The 16376-nt window shown below is 44.9% G+C and overlaps 12 non-coding genes across 12 annotated transcripts; 3 read left to right on the top strand and 9 right to left on the bottom strand.

The window, feature by feature from the left end:
- Positions 1-5650: 5650 nt before the first annotated feature.
- LOC122764332 lies at positions 5651-5843 on the bottom strand. The gene has a single exon (XR_006359612.1). It is a non-coding gene; the product is annotated as a U2 spliceosomal RNA (small nuclear RNA).
- Positions 5844-6025: 182 nt separating this feature from the next.
- Positions 6026-6138, bottom strand: LOC122764335. Its single transcript, XR_006359615.1, has one exon. It is a non-coding gene; the product is annotated as a U5 spliceosomal RNA (small nuclear RNA).
- Positions 6139-6785: 647 nt separating this feature from the next.
- LOC122764339 lies at positions 6786-6949 on the bottom strand. Its single transcript, XR_006359619.1, has one exon. It is a non-coding gene; the product is annotated as a U1 spliceosomal RNA (small nuclear RNA).
- A 5526-nt stretch (positions 6950-12475) lies between these two features.
- On the top strand, positions 12476-12594 carry LOC122764328. Its single transcript, XR_006359608.1, has one exon. It is a non-coding gene; the product is annotated as a 5S ribosomal RNA (ribosomal RNA).
- Positions 12595-12713: 119 nt separating this feature from the next.
- On the bottom strand, positions 12714-12906 carry LOC122764331. The gene has a single exon (XR_006359611.1). It is a non-coding gene; the product is annotated as a U2 spliceosomal RNA (small nuclear RNA).
- Positions 12907-13089: 183 nt separating this feature from the next.
- Positions 13090-13201, bottom strand: LOC122764334. The gene has a single exon (XR_006359614.1). It is a non-coding gene; the product is annotated as a U5 spliceosomal RNA (small nuclear RNA).
- A 647-nt stretch (positions 13202-13848) lies between these two features.
- LOC122764329 lies at positions 13849-14012 on the bottom strand. Its single transcript, XR_006359609.1, has one exon. It is a non-coding gene; the product is annotated as a U1 spliceosomal RNA (small nuclear RNA).
- Positions 14013-14414: 402 nt separating this feature from the next.
- On the top strand, positions 14415-14533 carry LOC122764338. Its single transcript, XR_006359618.1, has one exon. It is a non-coding gene; the product is annotated as a 5S ribosomal RNA (ribosomal RNA).
- A 110-nt stretch (positions 14534-14643) lies between these two features.
- LOC122764337 lies at positions 14644-14762 on the top strand. Its single transcript, XR_006359617.1, has one exon. It is a non-coding gene; the product is annotated as a 5S ribosomal RNA (ribosomal RNA).
- A 118-nt stretch (positions 14763-14880) lies between these two features.
- On the bottom strand, positions 14881-15073 carry LOC122764333. Its single transcript, XR_006359613.1, has one exon. It is a non-coding gene; the product is annotated as a U2 spliceosomal RNA (small nuclear RNA).
- Positions 15074-15255: 182 nt separating this feature from the next.
- Positions 15256-15368, bottom strand: LOC122764336. Its single transcript, XR_006359616.1, has one exon. It is a non-coding gene; the product is annotated as a U5 spliceosomal RNA (small nuclear RNA).
- A 646-nt stretch (positions 15369-16014) lies between these two features.
- On the bottom strand, positions 16015-16178 carry LOC122764330. The gene has a single exon (XR_006359610.1). It is a non-coding gene; the product is annotated as a U1 spliceosomal RNA (small nuclear RNA).
- Between the last annotated feature and the right edge of the window lie 198 nt (positions 16179-16376).

Genomic DNA, 16376 nt, shown 5'->3' with positions numbered 1-16376 from the left:
TCCTGTGAACATTAGAGTAGCAGTCGATCGAAAGATCCACACATATACAAATGAAGTTACACTTATGACTTTAACCACTGAAGAGGAAGCATTGGTTTCAACAGTACCTGACAAATTGTGGGCTAAAAGTAAATTTGATTTTGGAAACATAAAAGGTGCAATTCCTGTTACTGTTCAGCCAAAATCTGTTTTCAGACCTTGTAAAAGGCAATATCCACTTAGTCCAGAATCTGTTGAAGGCATAGATCCTGTCATTCAATCTCTAATAAAACAAGGTGCCATCGTGGAATGTCCTCACTCACCATGCAACTCCCCCATTCTGCCTGTCAAAAAACCAAATGGGGGGTGGAGACCAGTTCAGGATCTCAGAGCCATTAATGATGCTGTGCAACACCCAGCCCCAACTGTGCCAAATGTTACAACACTAATGTCACAGGTTCCATCAGAGTCTTGTTGGTTTTCAGTAATAGATTTAGCAAATGCGTATTTCAGTATCCCTGTTCACCCTGATTCACAGTTCTGGTTTGCTTTTACTTTTAATGGTAAAAGGTACACATGGACGCGGATGCCACAGGGTTTCTCCTCCAGTCCCACTTTGTTCGCAATGACTGTAGCAGAAAACCTGTCACATTGGCAACCATCATGTGGGAGTACACTTGTACAGTACGTCGACGACCTACTTGTATGTTCACCCACAAGGGAGGATTGTAAAAAAGATACAGTGTCTCTACTTTGTTTTCTGGCAGAAAATGGTCATAAGGTGTCAAAAGACAAGCTGCAGCTTGTCTCAAAATCAGTGCGGTATCTTGGCCATATAATCACTCCGGAAGGTCGTAAATTGGGTCCTGACCGCATTCAAGCAATATTGGAAGTTCCAAAACCACTTACAAAAAAACAAATGATGTCCTTTTTGGGCTTATCAGGTTATTGTCGTCCATGGATTAGGAATTTTGCGGAGATCTCCCAACCCATGTATGACATCACACATGGGGGAAAACATTTGGCCATGACTGACTTGTTGACTTGGACTACTGAGGCAGAGACAGCTTTCACTGACTTAAAACAAGCACTATCTAGCTCACCTTGTTTAGGACTTCCAGACCCGACAAAACCTTTTAATCTTTTTGTTTCGGAATGCAATGGATTTATGTCAGCAGTCCTCACTCAGTCCCATGGTGACAAACAAAGACCTATTGGGTACTATTCAAAGCGTCTCTCTACTACAGAAAGAGCAATGGTAACATGTTTAAGGGCTGTAGCGGCTGCTACAGAAGCAGTTTTAGCCACAGCAGATATTGTGGCTATGTGTCCCTTGATTGTGCATGTCCCGCATGCTGTCCATTCTTTAATCCTGCAGGCTAAAATGGCTCATTTAACTCCAGCACGACTATTGCATTGGCAGAATGTTTTACTAACTATGTCGCATGTTACTATGAAAAGATGTACTGTTCTTAACCCCGCAACTCTGCTTCCTACAGCTGAAGATGGAGAACCACATCCTTGTTTGGAGGTTGTTGACATTGTGTCAAAACCACGGGATGCATTGTTTGATACACCACTGTCTAACGCTGATTCTGTTTTCTTTGTAGATGGTTGTGCCATGAGGAATCCAGCTGATGGTTCCTCTTGTGTTTCCTTTGCTGTATGTACTGAACAAGTTATAGTTGAAAGTGCCAGACTGCCAAATAACCTGTCTGCTCAGGCAGCAGAGTTATTTGCATTAACCCGTGCTTTCATCCTAGGAGCGGAACAGAATATTACAGTATACACGGATTCACAATATGCTTTCAATGTATGCCATAACTTCCACACTTTGTGGAAAAACCGTGGTTTCTTTACATCCACAGGAAAACCGATTGCTCACAGACCACTCATCCTCAACCTTTTGTCTGCATTACTCCTGCCTGTCTCTGTAGCAGTATGCAAATGCAGAGCCCACACTGGTTCTAACGACCCAGTGTCACAGGGAAATGCAGTAGCCGATGCAGCTGCTAAGAGAGCTGCTCTTTGTCCTGCCTCCCCAATTTTGCAAATGCCCCTAACTGTCCAGGATGATCTTTTTTCCCTCAATGATGTCTCTTTGCTTCAAACAGGAGCTGATGCTGGGGAGAAAGCATTCTGGAAGAAAAAAGGGTGCACAAAACTCCCATCTGAAGTCTGGGTAGACATAAACGGTCTTCCAGTCCTTCCGAAATCTATATTCCCTTTTCTAGCTAAGTTGACCCATGGTCCTGACCATGCGTCAAAAGGAGGGATGTTAGATATTGTAAATAAACTATGGTATGCGCCAGGGTTTTCAGCATTTGCTGAAGACTTTTGTAAAAAATGTGTAATTTGTGCCACTAATAATGTTGGCAGAGGTGTGCAAATGTCTCTATCTGCACATCCGAAACCTGAAGGTCCTTTCGAACATTTGATGATGGACTTTATTGAGCTCACTCCATGCAAGGGGTACAAGTACTGCCTTGTAATTGTTGACATGTTTTCAAAATGGATTGAATGTTTCCCATGTAGGCATGCAACAGCCGTTTCAGTGGCAAAATCACTCTTGAAGGAAATAATACCACGTTGGGGTTTGCCGTCCAAATTGACTAGTGACAATGGTTCTCATTTTGTGAATAGTGTCATTCAAAGTCTAGCAGAAAGCCTTCAGATCAATCTAAAAACACACTGTGCGTATCATCCAGCTAGTGGAGGTGCGGTAGAAAGAGCTAATCAGACCCTGAAGATAAAATTAACAAAATTAATGGCTGAAACAAAGTTGCCATGGGTTGACATTCTACCCCTCGCTCTCATGTTTATGAGAGGACGCCCACATAAAACGACTGGATTATCTCCTTATGAGATTCTTACTGGGCGTCCTATGCGAATGACGAATACTCCTTATCCTCAAAACAGACTAACTCTGTTAGGGATGGATGATGACATGTTAAGATATTGTTGTGCACTTAACCATGTTCTCAAGTTTATCTTCCCTAAGGTGAAAGCAGCCCTTCCTGACCCTGCAGTAGCCGAACTACACCACATACGGCCCGGAGACTGGATAGTGGTTAAGGACCTCAGACGGAAGCATTGGCATCAACCCCGGTGGTCAGGACCATTCCAAGTGCTGCTGACAACTCCAACTGCCGTCCGGATAGCTGAGAGGGATACCTGGATCCATGCGACCCATTGTAAACCCTTTCCTGGGAATGTCTTATCCAACGGAACAACAACAACGGGAAATTAATCAAGGAAAATGCTGCAAAACCTTGCTAGCAGTTTTCTTCATTGGGATCATCACCACAGGCGTGTCAGTCCAATGGCCTGGACATCAGAAAAATGACAGCCTGCGACAAATGGACTTCAAAAGTCAGCATATAACATCAACAACCATACATACTACTGATTCACTCACATTCACCAGTCAAACTGACATCATTCACATTGATACTTTGACACCTATTCTTCCACCGAGGAATGAAGAAAGACTGAAAACATCGAGGGAGTACAAAGACACTGAGGGCAAAGGTGGCGTGGGTGTGTCACCCATGCAGGATCAAGAGATCCCAGAAGACATGGACAAAACAGTTACTGTCACAGAAGAATTAGTCAGGAAGAAAAGACAACTTTTTGAACACACTGATTGGAAACCGTGGAATTTCAACGCAAATGAATTGCTTGATAATTCTAACCAAAAAAATAGTTGGTATTCTTACATTGGATGGATGAAAAACAAGGTGTACGGCTCAAACACTACTGTACTAATTGTTCAGAGTCCTCCAGCTAACTGGCATTCCTTGTTCCAGCTGGAGGTGAGACATTGTCCTTGTTTAGATCCTGTAATTAGTTTAGTGCAATATTACGCTGATTGTCCCCACATGGACACTACAAGTCGGAAATCGTGTAAGGCTTCTCACCATGCATGGTATACGGCGAGAAAGAAAGTCTATAGTCATACGACTTATCAGGCAAATATGTATTTATCTTGTGTAGATTGGTTTTGTGAGAACATGGTTCCACAATCTTTCCCTTCAAATTCCACTTATGCTGAACCAACTGAGATTCCTAACAAGAGCACAAATCTCTCACATTCTGTTTGTTTATGTTCAAACGGCACAGGTCAGTTCATGGGAATCTCACATTGTTCAAACCCTGTTATTAGTTTAAACACTAATCGAGTTAAGTTCGGTCCCATTAAAATAACATTTAGAAATAAAGAAACTGTGCTAGTCAATAAATATCTTCATGCTCCTGCACATAAAGGTATACCTCCTATTGGAAATTTTTATTGGCTTTGTGGTAATGAGGCATTCTTGTTTTTACCACCAAAATGGTCTGGGTGTTGTTATTTTGTTAACTTAACTATTGCTAATTTAGCAATACTCCCAATAACTCTGAATCAAAATTCAAACCCTATGCACGTCCATAAACGAGAGATGGCACAGTTTTCCACCCTCTCATCATATCATTGGCGTATTTCATTGGGAGAAAAATGGGGTATCGGATTATTGCCTTGGTATGGTGTTACATTTCTGGCTGACCATATTGACAACATTACATATTCAATGTCTGGTTTTGCTAATGAAACTATAAAAGGCTTCCAATATTTAGCGGCAAATGACAAATCCCATAGGTTAACTCTGTTAATGCACGAAATGGCTCTTGATTATATTTTGGCAAAAACTGGAGGTCTTTGTCTGACTTTAAATTTAACAGGTGACTCATGTGTTACAGTAATCCCTGATAACTCAGATAACATTACTAGTGTGATTACAGCACTGGAGAAGATCCGTCATTTGGTCCCTCTGAATCAGCAGGTTTTAGTTTCAATAGATGGTTAAACGAACAATTTGGTCCCTGGGGTGCAATGATTGTTCATGTGTGTATCCCTGTGCTAATTGTGTTTGGTATAACTTTTTGTTGTTGTACTTGTGCACTCACTTGTATGCGAGCGTTTGTGTATAGGTGGATAGGGGGAGTACTTGGAGGTGACAGAACACCATTGTATGTGAAAGTACCTTGTGAACAAAGTAAGGATTGTGAATCAAATGTGTGTCACATTTCAGAATGGGCCCCAGGTAACCCGTATAGTGAGAGTGATTCAGATGGAGAAATAATGTGAATAGAATTTTTTTGGTTTGCTTTTTGTTCTTGTTTTTTTTTTGGTGTGTTTTATTTCTTCTCTTGTGATATTCTGAGAGTGAATAGTTAAACTCATACAAATATGTTTGCAGTGGGTAGTCGTAGAAAAAGTTAGTTAACGAGACCATGTGATTTCCCAAAAAATATGTTGACACTCTGTGTCAAAAGGGAGGAAATGTGGGAAATAACCAGTCTTTCCTCTGTTTCCTGTAGTGGTTAAGATAACTATCTACAAACAGTCAAGCTGTGAATGGAGGCTGGGGAAAGTGTATGATAATGAAGGGTCAACGTAAGGGTTCCACATAATGGTATCTGTTAGTCGTCGTAAACATTAGGTAACATCTAATGGGGTCATAAACGTTATTTCTTGTGTCTGTGTTTGTTTTACTTTGATGTTTCTGTATAAATGGTAGAGCCTTCTTGAGAAACGGGAGAGAACATTTAGACCTTCTTGGTGACAGGGTCTCTCCTTTATGCATGAAGTAAAGATTTGATTCACTGAACACTGATGACTCCAAATTTCTTTCACAGGTGCACCGTTCCTGGTGGCACTGCAATACCAGGTCAATGCAAGGAGTGAAGAGAGCAAGCCCCAGTTTTCACCTCCCACTGCTCAAAAATGCATTTAATATTTAATCCCCATATAGAGGACATATCAGATATTAAACTGATAAGAACAGATACTACACTTGATCTTAGCCAAAAGGCCGAGAAGCGATGGCCCACAGGTGTCTGGGGCCAACCCAAGATCTTGGCACACAAGTCAGTTGTTGTGGTGCCATGTTTTTAAGGGCGCATAACAAAGGCTGCTGCTGCTGATCACCTCCGCCCCAAGGTTGACCTAAGTGCACCTCTGAGCCTTGACAGACAGCTGCTTGACATTTGACACACTCAAAGGGCGCAGCCTTACAGCAAAGCCCACCAAAAATAACTTAAACTCTTGAACGTCCCTCTCCACGGAAGTCTTTAGTAAAAGGCGAAAGACTTGTGCATTTTGAAGAGAAACCAGAGTCAACGTAGCCCCTGTCCTGGAGAGCAGCCGAGGAGTCTATCCGCCGGAGTCACCACAGTCTCGGTCGGCCGGCCGGCCGGCCACCTTGGGACGGCCTTCCTTCAACGTTTTTGCTTAGTCGGCCAATAAACCGCCCAGATTTGACTGCATGTTTGGAAGCGCTTTCCTACTGTCGGTTGTGCGCTGCAGTTTTCTATCAGTCGCTGAGGCTGTGGCACATTCCTCGCTCACTGGCACACCTCCAACATTTAGTGGTAGACGTGAGTGCATGAGCAAAGCAGCTCCGTGTCACACTGAGCAGTACAAACTGCCGGGCCATTTCCCACCTCATCCGGGCTTCTGAAATGGTGAGTTGCTCCTGGCATCACTTCAACATCAGGTCACTGCACGGAGTGAACAGAGCAAGCGCCAAAGTATTAACCCTTGGCATGATGGCCATGGATCCATCTCCAACAATCGAGTTCTTCTACAAAGAGTTGGGAAAGGGAGCGTGACATTTGCTTTGAGCTAAAAGACAACACCCACAACCATCACGTTCCCAGCAACTTGGAAAGACTGGGGATGTTGCTCCGCAAGGACGTGAGAAGTTTGGAGATGGGCACACAACGTTGAACTTCGGGCGGCTGACCTTTGCTTACAACGACATCATCGGGGGAAAGCGCGGACGCAGCACCCCACTAGCAAAAATTATGCAGTCAAGACTCCCACGTTTGGGGAATTTGCAGGGGTCAACACAGCCGGAGTGCAATGGCTGAGCCTCGCCCTGGGTGAACCGCCTTCTTGATCATGGTATCTCCCCTGCCAGGTAAGTATGAGGTGTACTCGCCAAACACCGGGTGGCTCTTGCCAGACACAGCTCTTTGGCTGATGGTGCTGGAAATGAATAATCCCAGAGGCCAATGCCTTGACTCAGTTGCTCGTTAATGCTGTGCTATGTTCAACTTCAACCTCCAGCACACATTGGAGAGGAAACACTCGACCTTTTTTACTGGCATACCTGGCTGTCGTTTCGAAATATGAAATAACAATGACAAACACTGTTGGGAAAAGCAGATTGCTGGATGGATTCAAAATCGGCACAACCATAGTTATGGCAAAAGAGCTAAACAATGATGAACTGGTGGTCTCTTTTCTCACTCTGCCCGCGTACATCTCAGACCAGGAAATAATTGACAAGCTGCATGGCTGGGGAGTCTCTGCAATCTCTCCAATCAAGAGAAGAATGTGGCCTGGCACAAACATCGCAGATGGGACAAGGTATGTGAAAGTCAAATTTAATCAGACAGTACAATCCCTGCCTTACTCTGCTAGATTTAATACTGCCACTGGTCCCGAATACTTCAGAGTGTTACATGATCGGCAAGTGAAAGTGTGTCGAATGTGCCTACAGCCTGGACACATTCTTAGAGAGTGTCCTGAGTTTTGTTGCCATAAATGTGGAGTCCAGGGGCACTATGCAAGAGAGTGCCATAAAGCTGTGAAAAGGTGTGAGCTGTGCCACAACAACATGGAAAATTGCATTTGCAATGAAAGTGAACCGGAGAGCATAGCAGAGTCAGAGTTGGAGAGGGAGCAGACAGAGGGAAGCACTGAGGACAGTGCAGGAGAGGAGGAGGCAGAGATAGCGCCTGCGGAGGTACGCACAGAGTGTGGTGTAGAGAAAGGGCCCCCTGCCCAGCCGCCCCGAGCGGAAAAAATAACCACTAATGTGGAAACCTCTGGAGAAAGCCTTCCGGAAGCGCAGAATGACGAGGCTCAACCAGACAATGAAAAAAAAGTGGCTGGAGCTGAAAAGCTCCAAGCCAGAGGCACGAGAAGCACCCCAACCGCAGAATCTGCGCCACTCAGTCCTCCCCACTCTGAAAAAGAGCCAACAGTTTCTCCCTCACCAAGTGCTGACTCTGATTCGGAGATGGACCTCTCGGTAGTGTCCCTGGCAAGAAAACGACAAAATACAGACAAGTCCGGTAAAACAAATAAGAAAAAGCAAAATAGAAAAAAATGAGTGTGATGTTTAATGCCACAATAATACAGCTCACCCTTCTCATGGCCCTGCTTCTCTCACTGAATGCCCGTGGGCTCTGCAGCAGAGAAAAACTACACAAAGTCATCAATACTACCAAATGTGACATCTTGCTGCTACAAGAAACAAAATGGTCCTCATCTCCTGTGAGCATGATAGGAGGGTTATGGGAAGGGAATGTATATTTCGCAAATGCAGATCGAGCAATGTGTGGGGTGGCAACGCTGATTAAAAACAATGTCTTTGATAAGGTAATAGAAATATATAAATGCTCACGAGGTAGATTATTGATAGTTGATTCATGGAAAAAAAATGTTTATATTAGAATTATCAATATATATGCTCCTAACACTGAGGGTGAAAGAAAAGTGTTTTTCAAAGAGCTAAATAAGTGGGTAAACAACAACTCCATCATCACTGGAGACTTCAATGTTCCCCTCACCAAATTTGACATATCTAGCAACAATCTCTTTAAAGATGATGTGAGCAGGCGATCCTTATTCGAAATCATAAAAGAATACGACCTGGTTGACTTATGGCGAATTATGCATCCAAATAAAACTCAGTTCTCCAGACATCAGGTGGTACAAAATACTCTCAAACAATCCCGTATTGATTATGCCTTAGTGGCAAGCTCCATTGTACACAATGTGAACTCAATAGAATATGTCCTCAACACATGGAGTGATCACTCCCTCATAAAATTGTCATTATTTCCATCAGTAGCACAAACAAATGGTGGGGTATGGTGTTTTAACAATAGCTTACTAAAAGATCAACAGTTCATTGACAAAGTTAACCGTCTTCTTCACAATGTGGCAAATGAAATGGAGTGGGTCGAAGACATATTTAATTGGTGGGAAAGAGTGAAAGAACGAATCAAAAGAGTATGTATAAATTATAGTAAACATAAGAGCTGGCTGGAGAAAAAAAATGAAAAAGAGCTAAGAGTAAAATTAGAACACGAACTCCAAAAGATAGCCAATGAACCTAACGGAGATCTGACAAATTATATTTATTTGAGAGACAAGTTAGCGCTCTCCAAAAAGAAGGAATGCATGGGGGCAATAATTAGAAGCAGAGTGCAAAATTTTGTGGAGGGGGAAAAATGTTCAGCTTTTTTCCTCGGCTTAGAAAAGCAAAAACAAAATAAAGCATTCATAAAAGAACTGAAAGACAGCAAGGGCAACATAATTATACAAACTGATGAAATAATATCCAGAATACAAGATTTCTTCCAGCAGCTATATACAAATCAAAATATAAATCAAAATACAATTACAAGTGTGGTGAAGGTCATTCAGAACCAAATCTCAACGGAGGACAGAATATGGTGTGATCAGCTTATCAGCATGGCAGAGATTGAAGCAGCCATCAAGGGCTTACAAAAAAACAAGAGTCCAGGCGTAGATGGTTTAACAACTGAATTTTATCTATTTTTCAAAGAAAGTTTAACACCAATTTTATTTCGAATTTTTGAGGAAGTTGAGAAGAAAGGTGAAGCTCCTGAGACCCTTACACTTGGTTTAATTACTTTGGCATACAAAAACCGAGGAGACAGAACGATCATTAACAACTACAGACCCATAAGCCTTCTGAATACTGATTACAAAATTTTCGCAAAGGTTCTAGCAAACAGACTCAAAGAAATTATCCCAAACATAGTACATCAGTCACAGGCATATAGCATTCCCGGACGAGATATTTCAGATTCCATTTTATCCATAAAAGAAACCATCTATCAGATGTCACAAACTGGTGGCATCTATCTAGGAGTAGATTTTGAAAAGGCGTTCGATCGAGTTGAACACAACTTTTTATGGGCTGTTTTAAAACAATTCGGTTTTGGTCACAATTTCATTAAAAGAATTCAATCTCTTTACAACAATGCACACAGTCGCATAAAAGTGAATGGTCTCCAAACCCCAAAAATAGCAATCCAAAGATCAATTAGACAGGGATGTCCCCTCTCCTCTCTGCTCTACAGCCTGGTGGCCGAGCCCCTAGCTCTATTAATAAATCAGAACATTAACATTCAGGGCATACTGGCAGATAATGGCACTTCCTGCAAAATGATTGCCTATGCCGATGACACAAATATCATGGTCAAAGATGGAAAAAGTCTACAACTAGCTTTGAATCTTGTACATATCTACTGCTCAGCCTCCGGTGCCAAAATCAATGAAAACAAATCAACTATAATGTACTGTGGCAATGGGGCAAGGTCACCAGGCAGACAGGCGTTCATAGAGGAAAAGGCCAGTGTAAGGGTCTTAGGAGTGCATATTGGCCAGGATCAAAAGGCCGCCAGAGATAACACCTGGAAAGAGGTGCTAAATAAAATGAACAACACCTTGGGGTTGTGGAAAATGCGGAAGCTGACCCTGAAGGGTAAGGTGGTCATGCTCAACTCCCTGATACTCTCCAAAGTGAATCATGTGCTACAAGTCTATGATCTCCCAAAACAAACTCATGCAGAAATAAATCAAATGATATCCACTTTTCTGTGGGGAAGCCGCCGCAACATGATAAAACACAGAACAACAATTGATACATACACAAACGGTGGGCTTAGGCTAATAGACATAAACACAAAAAAACACTCATTCAGAATCAAAATCATCAAAAAGCTGTTGGACGATAAAACTGACCTTTTTTGGAAACATCAACTGCTTGACACCATTAAAACATGTGGAAACAGTGGCATTTACAATCTCTGTCAGATCCCACTAAAATCACAAGCTACACACATCTCACAGTTCACACAAGAGATCTTTGAGGCATGGGAGTTGGCCAGACCCCACCTGGTAACTATAGTACAAAACAAACACCAGCTGCTGCAGCTCCCCGTTTTCCACAACCCAGACATCACATATCTGGGCAGGCCCATCTCGGGCGGGTCAATGCCGCAAGCAGGTTTATACACATTGGGAGACTTCACAAACAATCAAGGCGAAATAGTAGTGGAAGAAATCTTGAATCGGCTCAGAGCCAAAAACATTTATTGCAAACGGTTTGCTGAATTCACATGTCAGAAAATTGAAACTGGGATTGCTGACCATCTAAAACAGGCTTTTTACAAGACCAGTGGTAGTAGGCAGAATGATACCCTTGATTTTCGTCAAAGTGCTCAGCCTGATGCGAAAAGCATTAATCAACTAACCTCCAAGTATTGGTACAACACCTTGCTGGCAAACATAGTACAAAAACCGACATCTGAAACTCATTGGAAAGAACACTTCCCGTCGATTAATGTTTCCACCATGTGGAAAAACATAAATAGCCCCTATGCTCATCCCTTCGCCAACAACACCGATTTCAAAATCAGACATAGACGAATTTTCTCGGGTATCATCCTGCACCAAATGAACAGTGCTATCTATGAGAGGGTTTGTACTGTCTGTAATAAAAATGACGAAACACTTGAACACATCTTTCTCACCTGTCCCATCTGCGAGGTCTTCATCACCCGGGTCAAGAACCTCCTCACCGACCACTGCAAGCTCAGCAGCAAAGACATTACAGACTGGGAATGGACTTGGCTCTTTGGATACTCACACAAGAAAGAAGGTATAAACACAACCCTGATTAACATTCTACTATCCATAGCCCGACACACCATCTTCATTGCCAGGAACTACGCACTCTATGAGGATGTACAAATAAACAGATGGCTCTTCTTCACAAGCATGGTCAAAAGTCATCTCAGACTGCTCAAGGATGCCTACAAGGCAACATTCCAGGAAACTTTTCTCACCAACAACTCCTTATACGACCTCGATCAGAGGGAAGAACTGATGTTTCATTTCTAAATGTTCTGGGGAGTACATTGCCACGTTTTCATCTCTCAAGGATATCGTTGATGTTTTTGCTGTAAACCCTGTTTCTTTAAATCTTATTGAGTATAATGTCCCATTGGCTAGGGTTTTATCTATTTATGTTTTTTTTCTTTCTTTGTTATTGCTTCGTCAACATTTTGATTCTCCTTGAATATGTCTTTTGTTTCATCATTGAATCATGGTTTAAACGTGTTTTGTGGTTTCTTGTGAATAAGTGTGTTCATTTTTGTTAATGAAAGTATTTTTGATAATAAAAAACAAAAAAAAAAAGCACGCCCGATCTCGTCTGATCTCGGAAGCCAAGCAGGGTCGGGCCTGGTTAGTACTTGGATGGGAGACCGCCTGGGAATACCAGGTGCTGTAAGCTTTTACACCGCTGCACGCTTTTACACTGCTGCTTCCTTACAAGAAACATGCCCCTCCACGAGCAGGGGCCTTGCCTAGTCCATAAAGGCACTCTCTGTCGCCAGCCCCTCGGCTTACGGCCATACCACCCTGAGCACGCCCGATCTCGTCTGATCTCGGAAGCTAAGCAGGGTCGGGCCGGGTTAGTACTTGGATGGGAGACCGCCTGGGAATACCAGGTGCTGTAAGCTTTTACGCCTGCTGCTGCTGCTTCCTTACAAGAAACATGGGCTCGCAATTAAATTGACGCACAGGCACGGGTTGATGTCTTTCTGGTTTCAGCTTCGCTTTGCTTTTCACAGAAAAAAGAGAATGGTGCACCGTTCCTGGTGGCACTGCAATACCAGGTCAATGCAAGGAGTGAAGAGAGCAAGCCCCAGTTTTCACCTCCCACTGCTCAAAAATGCATTTAATATTTAATCCCCTTATAGAGGACATATCAGATATTAAACTGATAAGAACAGATACTACACTTGATCTTAGCCAAAAGGCCGAGAAGCGATGGCCCACAGGTGTCTGGGGCCAACCCAAGATCTTGGCACACAAGTCAGTTGTTGTGGTGCCATGTTTTTAAGGGCGCATAACAAAGGCTGCTGCTGCTGATCACCTCCGCCCCAAGGTTGACCTAAGTGCACCTCTGAGCCTTGACAGACAGCTGCTTGACATTTGACACACTCAAAGGGCGCAGCCTTACAGCAAAGCCACCCAAAAATAACTTAAACTCTTGAACGTCCCTCTCCACGGAAGTCTTTAGTAAAAGGCGAAAGACTTGTGCATTTTGAAGAGAAACCAGAGTCAACGTAGCCCCTGTCCTGGAGAGCAGCCGAGGAGTCTATCCGCCGGAGTCACCACAGTCTCGGTCGGCCGGCCGGCCGGCCACCTTGGGACGGCCTTCCTTCAACGTTTTTGCTTAGTCGGCCAATAAACCGCCCAGATTTGACTGCATGTTTGGAAGCGCTTTCCTACTGTCGGTTGTGCGCTGCAGTTTTCTATCAGTCGCTGAGGCTGTGGCACATTCCTCGCTCACTGGCACACCTCCAACATTTAGTGGTAGACGTGAGTGCATGAGCAAAGCAGCTCCGTGTCACACTGAGCAGTACAAACTGCCGGGCCATTTCCCACCTCATCCGGGCTTCTGAAATGGTGAGTTGCTCCTGGCATCACTTCAACATCAGGTCACTGCACGGAGTGAACAGAGCAAGCGCCAAAGTATTAACCCTTGGCATGATGGCCATGGATCCATCTCCAACAATCGAGTTCTTCTACAAAGAGTTGGGAAAGGGGGCGTGACATTTGCTTTGAGCTAAAAGACAACACCCACAACCATCACGTTCCCAGCAACTTGGAAAGACTGGGGATGTTGCTCCGCAAGGACGTGAGAAGTTTGGAGATGGGCACACAACGTTGAACTTCGGGCGGCTGACCTTTGCTTACAACGACATCATCGGGGGAAAGCGCGGACGCAGCACCCCACTAGCAAAAATTATGCAGTCAAGACTCCCACGTTTGGGGAATTTGCAGGGGTCAACACAGCCGGAGTGCAATGGCTGAGCCTCGCCCTGGGTGAACCGCCTGCTTGATCATGGTATCTCCCCTGCCAGGTAAGTATGAGGTGTACTCGCCAAACACCGGGTGGCTCTTGCCAGACACAGCTCTTTGGCTGATGGTGCTGGAAATGAATAATCCCAGAGGCCAATGCCTTGACTCAGTTGCTCGTTAATGCTGTGCTATGTTCAACTTCAACCTCCAGCACACATTGGAGAGGAAACACTCGACCTTTTTTACTGGCATACCTGGCTGGCGTTTCCTATAGACTCAGCAACAACTGGACATGACGGCACCAACAGCCGCTTGCCCATCTCGGTGTCGCTTCCCGATACTGGACTAGAGTGTAGCATGTGGTGGAGATAAAGGCTGAAGTGCAGTGTGTCGAAAGGCTGACTTTTGAGCCCCGCCACGCGCAGGGGGCCTTGCCCAGTCCATAAAAGCAGTCTGTGTCCCCAACCCCCCGGCTTACGGCCATACCACCCTGAGCACGCCCGATCTCGTCTGATCTGGGAAGCCAAGCAGGGTCGGGCCTGGTTAGTACTTGGATGGGAGACCGCCTGGGAATACCAGGTGCTGTAAGCTTTTACACCGCTGCACGCTTTTACACTGCTGCTTCCTTACAAGAAACATGCCCCTCCACGAGCAGAGGCCTTGCCTAGTCCATAAAGGCACTCTCTGTCGCCAGCCCCTCGGCTTACGGCCACACCACCCTGAGCACGCCCGATCTCGTCTGATCTCGGAAGCTAAGCGGGGTCGGGCCGGGTTAGTACTTGGATGGGAGACCGCCTGGGAATACCAGGTGCTGTAAGCTTTTACGCTGCTGCTGCTGCTTCCTTACAAGAAACATGGGCTCGCAATTAAATTGACGCACAGGCGCGGGTTGATGTCTTTCTGGTTTCAGCTTCGCTTTGCTTTTCACAGAAAAAAGAGAATGGTGCACCGTTCCTGGTGGCACTGCAATACCAGGTCAATGCAAGGAGTGAAGAGAGCAACCCCCAGTTTTCACCTCCCACTGCTCAAAAATGCATTTAATATTTAATCCCCATATAGAGGACATATCAGATATTAAACTGATAAGAACAGATAATACACTTGATCTTAGCCAAAAGGCCGAGAAGCGATGGCCCACAGGTGTCTGGGGCCAACCCAAGATCTTGGCACACAAGTCAGTTGTTGTGGTGCCATGTTTTTAAGGGCGCATAACAAAGGCTGCTGCTGATGATCACCTCCGCCCCAAGGTTGACCTAAGTGCACCTCTGAGCCTTGACAGACAGCTGCTTGACATTTGACACACTCAAAGGGCGCAGCCTTACAGCAAAGCCCACCAAAAATAACTTAAACTCTTGAGCGTCCCTCTCCACGGAAGTCTTTAGTAAAAGGCGAAAGACTTGTGCATTTTGAAGAGAAACCAGAGTCAACGTAGCCCCTGTCCTGGAGAGCAGCCGAGGAGTCTATCCGCCGGAGTCACCACAGTCTCGGTCGGCCGGCCGGCCGGCCCCCTTGGGACGGCCTTCCTTCAACGTTTTTGCTTAGTCGGCCAATAAGCCGCCCAGATTTGACTGCATGTTTGGAAGCGCTTTCCTACTGTCGGTTGTGCGCTGCAGTTTTCTATCAGTCGCTGAGGCTGTGGCACAGTCCTCGCTCACTGGCACACCTCCAACATTTAGTGGTAGACGTGAGTGCATGAGCAAAGCAGCTCCGTGTCACACTGAGCAGTACAAACTGCCGAGCCATTTCCCACCTCATCCGGGCTTCTGAAATGGTGAGTTGCTCCTGGCATCACTTCAACATCAGGTCACTGCACGGAGTGAACAGAGCAAGCGCCAAAGTATTAACCCTTGGCATGATGGCCATGGATCCATCTCCAACAATCGAGTGCTTCTACAAAGAGTTGGGAAAGGGAGCGTGACATTTGCTTTGAGCTGAAGACAACACCCACAACCATCACGTTCCCAGCAACTTGGAAAGACTGGGGATGTTGCTCCGCAAGGACGTGAGAAGTGTGGAGATGGGCACACAACGTTGAACTTCGGGCGGCGGACCTTTGCTTACAACGACATCATCGGGGGAAAGCGCGGACGCAGCACCCCACTAGCAAAAATTATGCAGTCAAGACTCCCACGTTTGGGGAATTTGCAGGGGTCAACACAGCCGGAGTGCAATGGCTGAGCCTCGCCCTGGGTGAACAGCCTTCTTGATCATGGTATCTCCCCTGCCAGGTAAGTATGAGGTGTACTCGCCAAACACCGGGTGGCTCTTGCCAGACACAGCTCTTTGGCTGATGGTGCTGGAAATGAATAATCCCAGAGGCCAATGCCTTGACTCAGTTGCTCGTTAATGCTGTGCTATGTTGAACTTCAACCTCCAGCACACATTGGAGAGGAAACACTCGACCTTTTTTACTGGCATACCTGGCTGTCGTTTC

The sequence above is a fragment of the Solea senegalensis genome, unplaced genomic scaffold (assembly GCF_019176455.1).
Source record: "Solea senegalensis isolate Sse05_10M unplaced genomic scaffold, IFAPA_SoseM_1 scf7180000017365, whole genome shotgun sequence".
Classification (NCBI taxonomy): Eukaryota; Metazoa; Chordata; class Actinopteri; order Pleuronectiformes; family Soleidae; genus Solea; species Solea senegalensis.
The sequence above is the reverse complement of the archived record's forward strand: the minus strand, read 5'-3'. Positions and strand labels throughout refer to the sequence as shown.